At 46.6% G+C, this 19,014-nt stretch overlaps 1 protein-coding gene across 1 annotated transcript in view; it reads right to left on the bottom strand.

The window, feature by feature from the left end:
• The window catches only part of LOC147665646 (ectonucleoside triphosphate diphosphohydrolase 6-like), a 169,901-nt gene that overhangs the window by 30,179 nt on the left and 120,708 nt on the right, over positions 1-19,014 (bottom strand). The window lies entirely within an intron of this gene.

The raw sequence follows: 19,014 nt of genomic DNA, 5'->3' as shown, positions 1-19,014 counted from the left end.
GCACATGGCGGGCGGGAACGAGAATTGATTGAATATTTCGACATCCCTATTGATATTAAGTTCTGATGTGTTATTGATTACTGTACTATTGAAAGTTCGAATTAACGTCACCCATGGTACTTGCCCGCAAATGTATATCTAGATAATTTTATTGTAAGTGGCCCTGTCGTATTTTAATTACAAAATGTACGTCCACCGATTCCGCAACTGTTAGACACCTTAGTTCTTGCAACCTAATGGCCCGCTCGTTGCGTTCCTCTACAGTGTAAATGTCTCCTCATCATATACGATTCCAGTTTGCTCCATGGCCGGCCCACGTGGTTATAGGCCCGTATTTGTATACTGACATTTTCACAATAAAGGTTTTTTAAACAAAACATGGTAGTAGTATTTACATTGGTAAAGTTTTTTATTTTAGTCACTGTTTTCGAATCAGTAAAAGGCAAGTGAAATAAAGCAGTCCAATTACATGACGGATAAAAGGTATAATACGCAGGAACACAGTAAAGATAAATGGTCAAGGGCTGTTGTGTTTTTTACTCCTGCAACATAAAGTGATCGATAAGAATCTGATATTCAGGCGTATCGGCGACTAAGACAGCAGGCCGAGCATCTTTTGCTCAACGGCTCCGTCATGGGACGAAGAAACGCCCTTTTTCTAGAAAAAGGAATATATTTTACTTGCAGGACAGTTGTAAATTTTCCGGGAAAATACATTAGCCTGGAACATTATAACATATATATTTAAGAAAAAATAATGTTCGAAAGCAATAAAAAGCGTAATTTTTAGGTCATATGACCAAGCCTTTCATCATTAGAATAACAAAAGTAAAATGAACCAATGAAAAGTTTTATTAACAAGTCACATGACCTGTTATGCTTACGTTACGCGCTGCGCTGCGCGCCGCGCCCCGGATCCCTTCCGGGAAGCTGCGCTTCGCGCACTGGAGTACTTCCGGGTGCGCTAACGCGGCGTGTCATATAACGCATTACGCGACAACGTAGGTCCAGAATATAGTCAAAATGTCTCCACCAACCAGCGGTCGGAACACAACCCCTTTCAGCAGTCTAAAAAGTTCTGTTAAATGACAACAGAAGGGACAGGCAACAAGAACCATCAGTCAAAGAGGGGAGGGCAAGTTCTTCCCTACCGGGTCACGTTGGGGCGCTACCGGAACTGATCGAATTGGTAGTCTACAGTGTTTCTGGATGTTTCAGACTGAAGCTGGCGTTAGCATGAGAGCACCACCATCTCGTATCTCAGTCGTGGCCATTCCACGAGCAATCATGGCAGCCGCTCCCCACCAGAAGCCTGCGGGAGTCGGGGGCCCCCAAGACTTTTGTAGAATCTTCAAGGCTCAGTGGACGCTTTCGAGAATGGGGCCCAAGCCCTAGCAGACAAGCGTCCGAGTTCCAAGGTGTCCCATGGCCATTTTAGTGGACCACGCCCAAATCTGAAGAGGCGGCCGCCATTTTGAGAGTCCTGTGGCAGCCGCCTATAGCTGCATCGCAAGAGCGGGAGCAACTCAACTACATGGTGAGCGAGACGCTGTAGTCCCAAGAGCGGGCGGTAAACAGCTGAATGGCGGAAGAGGCACAGTGTAGCAAAAGCGGGCGGAATGGCAACTGAAACGGTAAAGGGGCGCCCCACCACAGCGTGTCTTCAGGTCAAACGGATTGTGGGATAAGGTCCAGAATGGAAGAGTCATCAAAAGGCAAAAAGTTCCGCCGGACCCCGGGAGCCGGCCGCCTATGTCGGGGGCGATCTTAGGCCACGCCAGGGCAACACGACTTGGGGAGGGGGCAGAAGTCAAGCGCACCCTCCCAGTCCGCACCACCACACCGTATGTTGAAAATCTGAAGCCATCGTTCTACAAACTCTCAACCAGCCTTGGATGAAAAATCTTGAAGAATGTACAAACTGAAAACCAGTTTTTGTTTGCATAGCATCAGCAGCAACGCTTGCTATCAGAGTGCATGAGTTTCATGCTCGATCGATTGAGCTAGCCGGATCAGGCAACAAAAAGTATAAAATAGTTATGTAAATAGTTATTTAATAAAATGTTTTACCCTGTTACTTTGCTGGTGTGTTGTATATATTTATAATATTTGCATAGAGTTTATCGTTATTTTGGGCGGGGTGGGTGGTGGAGCCGAGCTGTCTTGCAGCCATCATGGTGTGGAGCTCAGTTCATCTCACTAGTTTCGTATTTCTCATGAAGGGTTGTTCCTAATGTTTCTATTTTAGCGAGGTCAAAAAGAGATCCCATTAGTGGCCTACTGATTTTGCTCGATTATTATTTTTTTTTTTTTTTACACGATTTTTCACTATCTGCAAAGACTAAACAGAGTATTGCGGCTTTGTGCTTGTTAGTAAATAGAGAATGAACCAAAGAGAATAAATTCTAAAATAGTAAATGCTTGGATAACAATCAATCAAATGGAGAGACAAGCAGGCACGACGGATTACAACGGGGGCAAAGGCCTGCGTTAACTACCCTTCACTATCTGCAAAGAGAGAGTACTTCTAAGAGAAAAGAGGGGGGGGGGCAGCGTTCAAAGCACATCAGCGTGCATAAACACGAAAATGTTTTTACCTATCACGTACTTGACATTTGACAGCTTTTGATATTTGCTATTAAAAAACCATTGAAATTCAATGAAAAAACCATAGGTTTTAGCCCATATATAGTTAGGGATTAGCATTTACAAAACCTTGAAAATTCACTGAAAAAACCATAGGTTATAGACCATATATAGTTAGGGATTAGCATTTACAAAACCTTATTTTACTCGCATAAAACGAAATTCGCATATATAGTTAGTTGCGCTAACTATATATCGCGCACCCGCAATCCACTGCTGATGATGTCACATATTACATCATTCATGACATGGTCAGTGACATCACTGATGACATCACTGATGACATCTCAAATGACATCACTGATGACATTATCCAGTGACTGTATGTTTCTGTAAAGTTAAAATATGTATTACATATTGAAGAATGAGTGGATGTATAAGTGTCTGGATGAAGGATTTAGTAGGTGCATGACTGACTGTATAAGTGAGTGATTAAATGTGTCTCACTGAGTGCATGGGTTAGTGACTAAACTGTCTTAATTTGTGCATCATTATGTCTGTTGTTCTATAAACTGCTGTATGGGCGGTTGACTGTGTGCATGAGTGTATTGGTGAGTTAATGGATATCTCAGTGCTACATGTCAAAGTAAGTACATATGTAAAACACAGTACATGTGAGAGTTGACATATATAAATAACTGTGCATAAGAGCCAGTGAATGTGTGAGTGGCTGTATGGATCATTGTGAACTTGTATCAGGGATTGTATAAGGGAGTAAATATGTGTTAGTATATGTTTGAATAAGTAAGATGTGTATAACTGTATAGTTGAGGAAATGGAGGTGTGGTTGATTCTTTGCATGACGGACTAGGTGTGTGAGTAACTCCATGGATGAGTGACAGTCTGTGAGTGTCTGTTTACACTGAGTGTATCTAAGGTTATATCAGAGTCTGAAGAGGTTCATCGTATAATCACATGAATGATGTCATCAGTGATGTGATCAGTAATGTCAAATGAGATGTCATCAGTGATGTCATCAGTGATGTCATTTGAGATGTCATCAGTGATGTCACTGACCATGTCATGAATGATGTAATATGTGACATCATCAGCAGTGGATTGCGGGTGCGCGATATATAGTTAGCTTTATCTCATCACATAGGCTAGAACTGGTCAAACTGTTATTCTACTATCTATGGCTGCTTTGAATGCTAACACGCAAATGATCTGTATGTCATGGAATGTTAGAGGTCTTAATGATGCTAAAAAATGTCGCAATGTCATAGCTTATCTCAACAGACACCGTGTCCAGGTGGCCATGTTGCAGGAAACCCATTTGTCACCACAAGGGAAAAACACCTTAGCGAGTAAGTGGGCTGGTGTCCGCACCTTCTCCTCATACTCCACCTATGCGAGAGGGGTCACCATCCTTATAGCACGTAGCGTGCCGTTCCATAAATGCGGGGATCTGGTGGATAGTGATGGGCGTTATGCTCTATTGTGGGGCAGACTGGGTCGGGACACGTACACATTCGTCGTCAGCTATGCCCCTAACGTGGATACACCCGCTTTCTTCACCACATTATGGGGTAGGATCATGGATGTAGGCTCGCGCCACGTTATCTGGGGTGGCGATTTCAATCTAGCGTTGATACCACATCTAGATAGGGCAGATGCTTGAGCAGCTACAAGCCCAAGGCACGCGAGGCGCTGGAGGGAGTGATCGCGGAGGGTGAACTGGTGGACATATGGCGGCACTTACACCCCCAGGGGAAGGAAGGCACACACTTTACCTCACACACGGGAACATGGGCGCAACTAGATTTTTTTCTCCTTACTAGAGGGATTACCACAGAGGTGTTACAGGTGACACACTTGCCTAGAACGTACTCTGATCACAGTCCCGTACTGCTACACCTTCGCATTCCTGGGTGGGATAGCCCCAGACCGCATTGGAGACTCCGGCCTGAGATCCTGTTGGATAGTTTATTCCGCATTGAGTTAGGTGAGGAGATAGCTGCCTTTTTCCCCAGGAATCAGGGATCAGTGGATTCGGACGAAAACATCTGGGAAGCCTTTAAGGTGACCATTAGAGGATATTGCATTTCCAAAAGCTTTGGGGTCCTGCGAGATATTAAAAACACAATTCACACACTGGAAGGGGAGCTGCGAACACTAGAACTCCGCATGGTGGCGGACGATAGCCCTGATACACACGCTGCTTTTAGGGACACATTGTCACAGTATGAGGAAGAGACTGCTGGGGAGGCTAAGTTCCGTGGGAAACATTGGCAGGCCAGAAAATACTGTGAAGGAGATAGGCCAGGAAGGGTCCTTGCGACACTCACGCGGGCCTCACGGGAACGCAACACCATAATTGAACTTACTGACACACACGGGACCACGGTTAGGGACTCAGATGGGCTGCTTACTGCCTTTACATCTCACTACCACACACTTTATACGTCTGACACAGTGCCCGATACACCTTATGCTACCTATCTGAGAGATGTGGCGCTCTGCTGGCTCAGCGATGGGGACAGGGCGTTTCTGGCGGCTCCCTTCGAGCTGGACGAAATTTGTGAGGCCAATATGTCCCTCAAGAATGGCAAGGCCCCCGGCCTTGATGGCATCCCTGCTGAATTCTATAAGGCATACATAGATATTATGGCCCCTGTCCTCCGAGAGGTTTACGAGGCGTCGCTGAGCGATGGCGTTCTCCCTGGCTCTATGCGAGAGGTGGTTATCACTTCCCTCTTGAAGCCCGATAAGGATCCCAGCTCCTGCAATTCTTACCGCCCGCTTTCCCTCCTAAATTGCGATGTCAAGATACTTGCTAAGGTCCTGGCTACTCGTCTCTCGCTACTCATGTCCAGGATCGTATTGCCCGATCAATCTGGGTTCGTGGCTGGCCGCTCTACCTCACATAACCTCCGCACTTTATTCTCCCTACTCCGCTCAGTACACCCCGACATGCCGGTTGCAGCCGTCTTCCTCGATGCCTCCAAGGCATTCGACTCGGTCGAATGGCCTTACTTGTTCTCTGTATTAACGGGTATGGGGTTCCCGAAACTCTTCATATCCTGGGTTCGCCTGCTCTATACTCGACCCACGGCGAGAGTGCTTATCAATGGCCGTCTTTCTCAACCTATTGACATTACTAGAGGCACACGTCAGGGATGCCCCCTATCTCCTCTCTTGTTTGCCATAGCCGTTGAGCCCCTTGCCTGTCGCCTACGTCAATTGCACTGGGAGGGGGCGATACAATGCTTGCAGCGGCAAATTGATGTGTCCCTCTACGCGGATGACATCACGCTTTATGTTAAACACCCTGAGGTGCACCTTAACCCCTTACTCCGAGAATTCGTTGTGTTCGGCAGAATGTCAGGTGTGCACATTAATTGGTCCAAGTCGCAATTTTTCCCTTTAACGGAGGCGGTTACCGATTTTCCCCTTGACTATCCGCTGGAGTGGTGTCGGGCCGATCTTCGATACCTGGGGATACAAATTTCCTGAGATAGGAGCGAAACACTACGATCCAATTACGGAGTGGCAATCACTAAATTGGCTGCCACAGTTGATCGTTGGATAACCCTGCCGCTCTCCATGGCCGGAAGGGCATCCCTTATAAAAATGGTGATTCTCCCCCGCTTCCTATATCTCTTCCTTAATATCCCCTATTTCCCTGGGGCTTTCTTCTTCAAAACCCTGAGGTCGGAACTGCGTCGGCTGTTCTGGGGGGGCAAGAACCCACGGCTGAAATGGTCCACGCTCACCCTTCCATATGACAAGGGAGGCTTTGATGTCCCTGACTTCGAAGCGTATTATCAATGTGCACAGGCGCGATTTGCTTACCATTGGCTGGCCCCTACCCCTTTCATGCCTCACATTGCGGTGGAAGATTGGATTGTACATCCTATTCCTCTCAGTGGGCTACTTCACTGCCCAGAATCGTTCATACCTACATCGAACACCTCAGTATCATGTACACTTGACGCGTGGCGTCGTATTGCCAAGAGCTTGTCCTGCCGCCTGCCGTATTCACCCAAGCTACCGCTGACTTTTCATCCTGATCTCGCCCTGCTACAGGAGCAGGGTTTTCGCACCCTATGTGCGAAGGTACGGATCACTTGCGGGGGTGACCTGTTCTCGAACGGTCAGTTTAAGTCTGCGGAGTTGTTTTTTGCATCTCATAGCCGCACCCCACTTGAAGTTTTCTATTATATACGCCTGCGCGCGGGGATGAAGGACATTCTGCCTGATTTCCCTGATGAACCTGAAATCCTACTTCCGCTCCATTTCCTACTTTGCTCGCAGGATGGGACACATCTGGTCTCTGGCCTATATCGTCAGCTCAGGGCTGCGGCTCCAATGCCTGAGGCTGGTGCCCGGGAACGTTGGAATGCTGAGCTGACTGCTGACCTCACCGATGAGCAATGGCAATACTGCTGTACCCTCACGTCTCGTATCTCCACAAGCAGTAGACTGAAAATCATACATTACAAATTCCTACAACGGATATATTATACACCTGTGCGGAAACACAGATTCGGACTAGCGGACGATGATCGATGTGGGCGATGCCATGCAGAACACGCAGACTTTCTGCACTTGGCGTGGGAATGTCCTCTAGTACTGCGTTACTGGCAACAGGTAACGGACGCCCTCACAGCGATGACGAAGGGCACCGTGTCTATGGACCCCTTGATGGCACTCCTTGGGCATACTCCACATATCCCTAAATCTTGTCGGAAATTTGTCGATACTGCACTGCTCTTGGCTAAGAGACGGGTAGCGTGCCGATGGGGCCGAGGCAGAGCGCCTAAATTTAAGGATTGGTTAGCAGACTTGACCTACTGTCAGGAGCAGCATACTACCTTCGCTGAATTGTTGCCGGTCATGAGTCGGCCTAAAGATATCTGGGGCCCCCTAGTGAGCTATATACTCGCACAGACTGATGACGACGATGCACCTGAAGGGAACCATATTAGTAATTAGCGACACTGCTGGGATTCCAAATGGGACCACAATTCCCGTCAATACATATGCATTTCCCCTCTGTGCTGATGGGGGACATCTCCCTCTCCTCAAGCCATACGTTTCCGCCTTGCCCAAAGCACCCCATATGTTACCCGCAACCACAGACCTCCCTCTTGGTGACGCCTATCCCCCTTGCTCTATCCAGGGACCTTCCATGCCACCCATGGCATATACTTGCACCCCTCATACTCACTGACACCATACATGTTGCTTAATATAGCGTTGACTACCTGCCGCCAGGATTCTTGTCCTATGACTATTGAAATGAGTACGATCTTGCCTATCTATATTACCTTATTGGCTCGGGCCTTCATATCCGAGCGTGTCTATAACGCCTCTTAGTTTGTTGAATGTTGGGGAGTTATTTTTTTCAACCTAAAAATGAATAACTGAAAACACTGTTCTGCTGCAGTATATCCTCGAATGCCTGGCAACGCCGGCTGAGCCACTACTATCGCTTGACCCTATGCTACGCTGCTGGGCCTCCGGGATGCCGGTCACAAGGCTGTGTTATAGTTGATTGTCACGCTGCCGGCCTCCGGGTTGTTGGAGCAAGAAGCTGTGTACTGTTTTTTCCTATACAATAAAGCAGCTTTAAACACCAAAAAAAAAAAAAAAAAAAGTTAAAAATACCATGGAACTGAAAAAAGGCCCAAAGAAGCCTTAAAGGGAGGATTCACTTTAGTAACATATCATAGTCATTATAATAGTCCACATTCCAGCCAATCAGGCAACAGCACCCTCTGGAACCTTCTCCTCAGAAGCTCAAGCCCTCAGATTTTCGTAGCACCAAAGTGACCAAGAGTGCATGAGGAGAAGAGAGCCTCTGAGGGGAGGAAGGGTGGGTCGCATGTGAATCTATGAAAGACACCAATACTGGAGAACCACAGTTTACAGGTAAGTAATTAATGTTCTTCTCCAGTATTAGGGGTGTCTTTCATAGATTCACATGCTTGAATAAGAGTAGAAAGCAGTAAAGTAATACATGAGTCATAAAAGGCATTTCAAAGCCAGGTAAGTAAAACCATAGTATAATTAATATAGCATACATTTAGACATATGGCAAAACCTTTTATGACAGGAGGCGGGAAGCAACAGAGGCTCACCTTAGTTAAAAAGATTTCGTAGCACAGCTTGGCCCACAGCGGCGTCCGCTGAAACCAGACAATAGTGCCTCGTAAACGTGTGTCTGCTCGACCACGTTGCAGCTCTGCAGATCTGGCGCAGAGGAACTCCAGCAAAGAGGGCGGTAGATGATGCCACAGCCCTTGTCGAGTGTGCTCGCACCGGAGCAGAGAGAGGCTTTCCGGCCCGGCAATGGCAGAAAGAGATGGCAGAAAAAAATTCATCTGGTAATGGATTGTTTAGTAACTGGCTGTCCTGAGAATGACGGGCTCATTCAGATGGAAATCTGAAGGAACTTTGGGAATAAATTTCGGATTTGTCCATAAAGTAACAGCGTCCTTGGAGAATTGAAGAAATGGAGGTTGAATTGTGAATGCTTGGATGTCACTTACTCGCCTTGATGATGTAAGCGCGAGTAGAAGAGCAACCTTCAATGTGAGGAATTTTAAGTCCGCTGAATGGATGGGTTTAAAAGGAGGTAGGAGGAGCTGAGATAAAACCAGATTCAAGCTCCACGAAGGCGGCGGACGACGTATGGGCGGATACATCAGAAAGAGGCCTCTGAAGAACTGTTGAATGCTCCGAGAGGAATACAGAGATGTGGTGCCATCATGACGAAAGCGGGAAATCGCTGCCAGAAAGACTTTAAGAGTGGAATGAGAAAGTCCTGACTTCGCTAGAGATAAGAAAAAAGGCAGGATTTGCTCCGGCTTGGCGTGCATTGGATCAAGGGCTTCCTTGTGACACCAAACACAAAAAATCTTCCATTTCAATTACTATGTTTTAATGGTGGAAGGAGCACGTGCATGAGCCAGCACTTTCCTGCACTCCGGAGTGATATTCAGACCTGCGAACTCATTGTGTTCAGGTTCCAAGCATGCAGTTGGAGATATGCCGGATCCGGATAGCAAACCCGTCCTTGATTCATGGTGAGCAGGTGAGGCAGAGGGCGAAGAGGTATCGGATCGCACTGGGACAATAAGTGGAGGTCCGTGAACCACAGGCGACGTAGCCACCTGGGCGCAATCAGTATGACGTGGCATGGTTGAAGCTTCATCCTGTGCAGCAGGCGCGGAACGAGAGGGAGCGGGGGAAAAGCGTAGACTAATTCGCTCGACCAATTGATAAAAAACGCATTCCCGCTCGACTCTCTGTGGGGATGCCGACTTGCAAAGTGTAGGCATTTGCGATTCGTTGAGGTTACAAACAGATCCATCTGTGGTTGGCCCCACTGGCGAAAGATGTACTGCAGAGTGGGTTGGTGGAGTTCCCACTCGTGATTGTCCGCCAGAGATCTGCTGAGACAGTCAGCAAGGGTGTTGGAGACGCCTGGCACGTGAACTGCTGTCAGGTGAACCTGGTGTAGAATCGCCCAATTCCAGATTTCTTGCGCCTGCTTGGAAAGCAGAAGAGATCTCGTACCTCCCTGCTTGTTGAGGTAGTGCATGCTGGTGGTGTTGTCTGTCCGCACCAGCAGCGATTGACCTTGTATCAGCATCCGGAAAGATTTAGGGCAATGAAGATGGCCAAGAGTTCTAGACGATTTATATGCCATGTGCGTTGAGCTGCAGTCCATTTGCCCTTGACCGACATTCTGTCAAGGTGTGCCCCCCAACCCTCCAAGGAAGCATCCGTTGTGAGGGTAAGCGTAGGAGCTGTTTCCTGGAAGGGCCGACCGGCAGCGATATTTGGAAGGTGAGCCCACCATTCCAAAGCTGTTTGAATGCGGAGGGTCAGGTAGAGTTTGTCTTTGAACGACCCCAAAATTTGTTTCCATTGTTTGTCCACCTCCTCCTGTATGACTCTCATGTGAAGTCTGCAGTGCGGGATCAGATGTTTGCAAGAGGAGGCCATGCCCAGGGAAGATTTCAAGATCCGGACTGAAACGGACTTTTTTGATTTTAGAAAAGCGACCATCTTGAGTATGCGAAGTTGTCGCTCCTGTGATACAAACACCTGTGCCAGACGAGAATCGATTAAGGCTCTTGGAAAGATTCTCTGTTTTGAGGGGCGAAGATGAGACTTTTCCTGATTGACAGAAAGGCCCAAGGTGTGGAAAAGTGGGAGGCAAGTTTGAGTATGCTGTCTTGCTGTTTGTCGTGTCTGTGCTTTTATTAGACATTTGTCCAGATAAGGGTAAAATTGAATGCCTTGCAAGCGAAGGAAAGCTGCGACCGGAGCCATGATCTTTGTGAAGACTCTCGGCGCTGATTGAAGGCCTAAAGGCAACACCTTGAACTGGAAGTTCTTCGATCCGATAGTGAAGCGAAGATATTTTCTGTGTTTGTGATGAATTGGCACATGAAAATATGAATCTTGGAGGTGGATAGTGGGGAGGAACTCTCCGGGATTGAGGTATTGTTAAATTTCCAGTAGGGTCAACATTCGGAAAGTTTGTGATTTGATGAATTTGTTGAGGGCTCGTAAGTCCAGAATGGGGCGCCACTCTCCCGACTTTTTCTTGATCAAAAAGAAGCGGGAATAAAAGTCCCTGCCCTGTTGTGCTGAGGAACCACTTCGACAGCCTCTTTTTTTTTAATCATGATCTTGACTTGAGCCAACAGATCTTTTAGATGAGGTGGGGGGGGGGGGGACCGGAAGGTTGACGGGTGGGTGGAAATTTTGTAAACTCGCAAACATGTCCTTTCGAGATGACGTCTTGGACCCAACGATCCGAGGTGATATGAGACCAATTGAAGAAGTTGTGGGAGATTCGACCTCCAATCTTCAGAGTAGGAGAACACTTGTTGCTGGGGAAGTCACTGCTTTTTGGAGGTGTTTCCCCCCCTGTAGTTATTTTTCCTCCGATAAGGTCTTGAATCGGTTTGGCGATTTTGAGATTGGTAACTGTATCTTTGCTTGTTGTCACCATAGGATTGGTATTGGGAGGAGCCACGAAAATTTGAAGAGCTCCCTCTGCCACGTGCTCCTCGAAAAGGCTGTTTCCTGTACTGGAGGTTCCCTAAGCCACAAGCAGTATCCGTGTCCTTTTTAATGGATTCCAGAGCCTCGTCGACATGCTTGCCAAAAAGGGAATCACCATCATATTGCAAGTCAAGAATTCTCGCCTGCACCTCAGGGCAAAAAGCCGTAGATTTCAGCCAGCCCCGGCGTCGTAAAACAGCAGCTCCAGCAAGTTGTCTGAACCCTGTTGAAGAGATGTCAACAGTGCAATCAATCTCTGAAGAGATTTTCTCGTCTTCTTGGACTATCGTCTGGACCTCGGCTCGGACGGAATCTGGGAGCTGGTCAATCAAGGCTGCGATTTCGGACCACATTTGGCGATCATATCTTCCGAGGATGGCCAGGGAGTTGGCCGTTGTGGCAGCCATGGTGGTGAATTTCTTGCCGATAGAATCCAATCAGCGCCCTTCTTGGTCCGGAGTGGAGGTTAGTGGAGTGGCTGGATTCCTTAAACGTTTTTGGGCAGCCTGCGCTAGGACGGAGTCCGCCTTAGGGTATGAAACAAGGCACGCTGGAGAGTCTGCAGGCGCCTTGTATTTTTTGTCCAGACGTGGTAACACAGCAGGGATGGAATTTGGTTGTGCCATAAGTTTAAGACCTTCTTGCCAAATAAAATCAATAATTGGGATGGTATGGGTTTGCTTGAGGGGTTGATCTTTGAAGTCATAGAGGAAGCAATCCGTTTGCTCCATCTCCAAGGTTAAATGGAAACGTTTGGCAGCACGTACCATTAAATTATGAAAGCTTCCGATGTCCACCGGCGGGGAAGGTAAAGGCGATGTCGGTGGCGTAGATGGTGTTTGGGCTCTATAATCATCCCAATCCGTGAGGACGTTATCTACATCCTGATCAGTGTCCTGGTGCACATCCGCATCATCATCTGTATCCGGCTGGTGATGGACCGGCGATCGCGGTGTCTCCGCAGGTATTAATGCTGGCGCCGCAGGTTGAGGAGTTGGTGAAGTAGGCGCAGATGGAGGGAATCTGCGATTATAATCGTCCAACATATGCTGCAGGTTGGTCACCAAAGAGGACAAATTTGTTCCTCATGATGTGCATCAAAGCGAGCATCATGGACGGGAAAGAGAGCACACCCCTCCTCCTCATACTCTTCATCATCTTCTTGGCACTTTATATTGAGTTCAGATGGACTGGACGCAGGACGAAAGACGTCATTCACATAGGAACCGTCATCAGAATCCTCTTCTGCAGACTCAAATAATTGTGTTGGAAGAGTAGTAGCATCAGTCATAGGACTCAGGAGAAGCGAAACTGGGCGTTTGACCACTGAAACTGTGACCACCGTAAAAGTAGTTGCATTAGCAAGTGAATGGCGTGTCGTCGACGGTCCCGTCGACGAGGTGGAAGTGGAAACAAATGTAGATGGCAATGGAGCCGGCGACGGAGATAATATCTTCTCCTTTGTCTTCATCGACGTAGATTTGCGTGCCGTCGATGGAGTCCTCGACGAAGAGGAAGTCGTCGTCATAGATTTCGCCGTCGACGAGGCAGTCGTCGACGAAGGTGGAATCCTCAGCGTAGACAGCACTGTCGACGAGGATGTTGCTGTCGATGGGCTGGTAACCGTCGACGAAGATTCAGCAGTCGACGAAGATTTGGCCGTCGACGAGGTCTTGGCTGCCGATGAGGTCTTGGCCGTCGACGATGAAGTGGCCGTAGACGAAGATGTGGCCGTCGACTATGGACGCGTCGACAAGGCCTTCGTCGACGAATGCTTCCTAGCCACAGGCGTCGAAGAAACAAGTTTAATGGCCGTCGACGATATCTTGAGAATAGACGAAATAGGCCTCACCTCTGGTAGCGTCGACGACGAGGTAGACGTCGTCGTCGTAGTCCTCGTTGACATAGAACACGTTGTCGTCAACGTTGGAACAGCGTCAACAGATCTCATAGTCGTCGACGGACGCGTCGATGGTCCCGTCGATGAGCTGGCGCCCGATTTAGATAATGAGGGCACAGCTTGGGATTGCGACGCCAGAGAACCAGGTCCCGTAGGCGTGGAGGCTGGCAAATCCCGTGGGGAGACAGATTTTGAAGCGTCGACGAGCTTCTTTCTCTTCAGGAAAGGAGAAGGCACCTCAGTCTCTGACCCACGCTTAAGAGAGGCTTTAGAATGGAAGAAGACATGCTTTCCATGTCAGAAACAGGATCTTCGGAAGTCTTCAACTTCTGTAGCCACAGAAGGAGACGGGCCTCTATCTTTTAAAGTCTTTGAGGAGAGGTCCTGCAAAACTTACAGTTTTTAACTTCATGGTCCGGGTAAAGACAGTAAATACACTTACTGTGAGGATCTTCATGAAAAAGGCGAAGCTTTCCACAGGATAAACAAGGTCTAAATAATGATTTTTCAGTTGAAGACATCTTGAGAGTTGAAATGAGCAAAAGAGTTGAAGAACTGAGCAGAGCACAGGGAGACTCCCTTCACACGACGTGCGGTAGAAAATCTGAGGGCATGAGCTTCTGACGAGAAGGTTCTAGAGGGTGCTGTTGCCTGATTGGCTGGAATGTGGACTATTATAATGACTATGATATGTTACTAAAGTGAATCCTCCCTTTAAGGCTTCTATGGGCCTTTTTTCAGTTCTATGGTACTTTTAACTTTATATTATATATTTTATATGTATTACATTTCTTATGTATATGTATAATTATATAATTTTCTATATGTATAAATATATATATACTTTTACTACTATTTTATGTACCGTGGGACTCCCACTTCGACGACAGGGAATATTCAAGCATGTGAATCTATGAAAGACACCCCTAATACTGAAGAACATGGGGCATATCCTTTACTTGTGAAGCTAGAGTTAGAAAAGTCGCTTGAAGATTAGTTCTGATTTTATTAGCTGTTGAAATCCTGCTTAGCGAATTCAGATGAAGAAACATCTTTTCTGTTCATGTGTAATAGAAAGTAGGAGTGCATGCAGTGGACAGTTTGTGAAGTGTGTACTGCCAACCAAACCACCTTACCTATACTGATCACTGACTACAAAAGCGAACAGCATCTCCTGGGAGTTAGGATGGCTTCCACGAATGTTTGAAAACGCTCTAAAGTAAACCTCCAGTAACACATATAAAGAATTAAGGGCCAGTAAACCAGCTCCTGATGCTGGAGCATGTACTGCTTTAATGAGAAGCATTTATGACCCGTTAAAGTTACTGAAGCCAGGTAGCTTAACATCTTCTTTTACAAATAAAGAAGGACTAGGATGAATTTGAGTGTCCAGGCTTGAGTGTCCTCAGGCTGCTAATCACATAATCAATAGCATTTTTGTCTTTTATAGTCAGTCTGCTGCAGGAAAAGAGAGAGCGGTATGTACAGAATTTGAATGAACTAAGTTAATATTTGGAAGACAGCTATTCATTTCACCAAAAACCAACAAAAATTATTTGGAATAACTAGTTACCCACGTCACTTTGCATGTCCCACGAATGCGGATTAAAAAGTTTCTGAAAGGTGTTGGATGCAGTTGCATATCTTAGTTTCTGTTTTAGTGTTAGAATGTTGATGCATGACGCTCACAGTGGGCACTACTCTAGAATCTTATGAATGACAGTTGAAGAAGTGCGAATTTCCAGTGACTTGGCGGTGTTTGTGTGTTGCATTAATTATACCTACATTAAGGCATCCACCTACCGCAGCATTGCCTTCTGCCACCTTCAAGATATCATTGAGGAGCATGACCTGCCCGACCTTTGGACAACACCCTACCTCATGGCTAGGGAAGGCACTTTCTAGTTAGGAGTTCTTGGGAATTTGTCTAGCCGGATTACTGCCTAATCTCCATGGGGGAGAGCTCCTGAGTGCGGAAGGTTGCACATCTAGCACGCACGTACTCTGACCATTCTCCAGTCAAACTTGTCCTTTCCATCCCGACTCCCCGAGAATGAACTGGCACCTGTCCCCATGCTCGCCCCTGAATCACTAGTTCTGGGAGGAGTTTAGGCAAGAAATCTTAGACTTCTTTACCAGAAATACTGGATCAGTGCAGCTGATCGAAACAATATGGGAGGAGTTTAGGGCAACAGTGAGGGGGCTATGCCTTGCTGAAAGCAGGGGAGTTCTGCTCTCCCTGCAAAATCCCCTTGTCCGCTTGGAAGGCAAACCTAAGCAGTTAGAAGCTGTGGTAAGCTTGTTAACATGGAACAAACTCAAAGGTAAGTTTAAATAAGTTATTTATTGTATAAATTAGCAGAGTGGGAAAATCGTGGCACTCCCTCTGGCCAGTCAGCATCAACTGCCCAGAAGTCGAATCCACATGAGAATGTGGAATGCACTGAGCACAGTGCTCCACGTTTCCTTAACAACATAGAAGATTACTACAGAAGCCCAACTGGTTGACACAGAAGACCCCCGAGTGAGACTTCAGATCAGGACGGTACTGTCAGAGTTTCATGAAGAGGCCAATAGAGAATGCGTTTTCCGGGGCAAGTATGCAACAGCAAGAGCGTGTGGGGAGGGGTGAGCTTCCAAGAAACAACCTTGGTCACTATGACCAGGTGGTAATCGGCAGCTAATAATAATCTGGGAGTTTGGGATGAACGAGATGCGCTAAATATGATACTTAGGGTAACCTCCAAACCTTTTCCTCTTTCGATAACTCCCTCTATGCTTCAAGGAGGGGAGGACTTATACCTAGAGGATGTGTTCTTGGACTGGCTGAGTGATGCACAGAGGAACTTCCAAGCTCAGGATCTTGCGGCCAATGATATACGGGAAGCAATACAGCAATTACAGGCTGCAAAGTAACCAGGGCCTGATGGCTACCAGCCGACTTTTACAAGCTGTATGTGGATCTCTTGCCTCCGGTGCTGGATTCAGTTTTTCAAGGAGCAAAGCACGATGGTCAACCCCCCCCCCTTCTAAGTGTGAAGCCTTGATCACCACACCGCTCAAACTGGCAAGGCCCCCAACAGATGTGAGTCCGACAGGTCTCTATCTCTTATCAATTGTGATGTTAAGATCTTAGCCAAAGCTCTCACAAATTGCTTGTAACTCCTCATGACGTTTTTAGTTCGCCCAGACCAAGCAAGCTTTATCCCTGGTCGTTCCACCTCCCACAACTGCTTATTCTGTTCGTGGTTCTACAGCATATCGACCCGAATTTAGCCGCAGTAGCAGTCTTTTAAGATGCTACCAAGGCCTTTCATTCTATTGAGTGGGACATCTTAAAGGCAGCACTACATCGGATGGGTTTACCATGCCTTTTCTTGCACTGGATTGTGTTAGGGTTCATGTTAATGAAGCCATCTCCTCTCCTTCGCAATAACGCGAGGCACCCACCAGGGCTGTCTGTTGGCGCCCTCACTATTTGCTCTAGTGGTGGAGCCACTTGATGCGAAGTTGAGACAACATCATGGTGCATACTTGCTAAGCTACCCTACTTGGCATCTTTTGATTTCTCTATATGCCGACGACATGACCCCCTTCCTGCAAAATCCACATCTTAGCCTAAACGATGTCCTCCGGGAATTCTTCCGGCTCTGTTAGCTCTCGGGCACTCAGATAAACTGGGAGAAGCTGCAGCTTTTTCCTTTTATGCTGGCCAGCGATGAAATAGGGTTACATGGCCCTATCCCTCCATCATTCTTTATGGGTAAATCCTACGCACTCGTCCTATTGCTGACTTCAGGGTGGCATGTACCTTGAATGCATTCAGAATATGCCTCAAAATGGATAAGACACTCCTATACTCCCCCTTGATTCCACTCTCTTATCATCCCTTACTGCCAGTCACACATGAATCTTTATGCAAGCTTCTGCTCAAAAGGCGCAGCTTCAAGCGTTGGGGGGGCCAGTATAGTGACGGTGTCTTTCTCTACCAGGCTGACTTCATGGACGGTGGGCCGGTGTCCCTGCTAGAAATCTTCACATACATCCGTTTGAGGTATAATGTTAAGGCGGCCACACCAGGTCTACTTCTTGGTGATCTGACAGTAGATGGAGGTTTCCATTTTCTGACTGGTGACATGGAAATTGCCTTTGATATTTTACTTGGCGGTTACAAATTAAGAGGAGATAGAGGAATCAGAACAGGATCTTCAAAAGAATTACAGGTGTTAAAGACTTGTACTGAAGTGGAGCCAAGTCAGGTGTGCAAAATTCTAGCAGGGGAAATAGAAATTATTTCCTCCCAGGTTCTTTTTTTTCAATATTGATGTTGGGCATATACAGAAAATTGTGTAGCTTGAGATCCTGAAGAATATATAGTCTGTTCTGTTGATGGTGAAAGATACCATGCCATAGATATCTGCAAGGGTGATTCAGATGTTTTCATCTCTTTGACGTTGATGCCATTGGTGCTCAGTGAAGACTTTTCAGTGTTGACAGGGATGTGGTAGAACCTGCGGTATGTCTCCAATGTTGACATGTACATGGGGACAACATAGGATTTCTCTACAGCAAACAATGGTGCTAATGTCTTGACATCAAGTGACCGGAGTGTCATTATGATGCTGTGAATCCTTCCTTTGACAGTGAACAGGTTGTCACCGAAGGCTTTGGCAGTGTAGTCGGTGATCTTGACATTGTTCTTCAGTGTCGTCTTATTCTTATGATCTTCCTCTGTGCTGATCTTTAAAAAAAAAAAAAATTTAGAGGAACTAGGTAGACAGACAGATCTTTCTAGTCTCTTTGCCTTCTTTCTTTCATCTTCTCCTGTTATGTCATGCAGCATAAATCCTAGGCAAATGCCTTCTCTTTCCTTGATGGTCCTTTTGGACATTTAATACAAATATCAACAGTGTTCCTGGGATCCTTCTCAAATGAGCAAGAAAACAAAACTGAGTGAGAGGCAAAAGGCCACTATAAGGCATGCTGGGTAGGGGTGCCTCCCGTGTTCTTAAAGGAATGGGTTCCTTTTTCAGTCTTGGGAAAATGTAAGCCTACTGGCTGCATTGTTATATTCATGTACTTCACCTTGCAGTCCCTTTCTACTGAAAGATGCTACAATGCAGTTTTAGATCTAAAATGGGAGTTTTTTCAATTGAACATTCAAGAAAATTGACACCTGTTTACAGTCTTCCATTCAACAGCTATACCTCAAAGATTAATGGAGAAAGACATTCTTTAATGTTTCCATGAGAAATAACTTTTTAATAGTAATCCTTGGTACGCAGTGAGGAATTATTCAAGCATTTAGGACTGACAATGAAGATCATAAGATGCAGATGTGTGATTTTTGCAATACAGTGCCCACTTTGGCAAGAATGTTAAAGCAAAGAACCATGATTACTGGAAGATTTAAATGGAGAAACTTTAAACTCTGCATC

The sequence above is a fragment of the Lissotriton vulgaris genome, unplaced genomic scaffold, assembly GCF_964263255.1.
Source record: "Lissotriton vulgaris unplaced genomic scaffold, aLisVul1.2 SCAFFOLD_4134, whole genome shotgun sequence".
In the NCBI taxonomy this organism is placed as follows: Eukaryota; Metazoa; Chordata; class Amphibia; order Caudata; family Salamandridae; genus Lissotriton; species Lissotriton vulgaris.
This window is presented reverse-complemented; position numbering and strand designations above follow the sequence as displayed.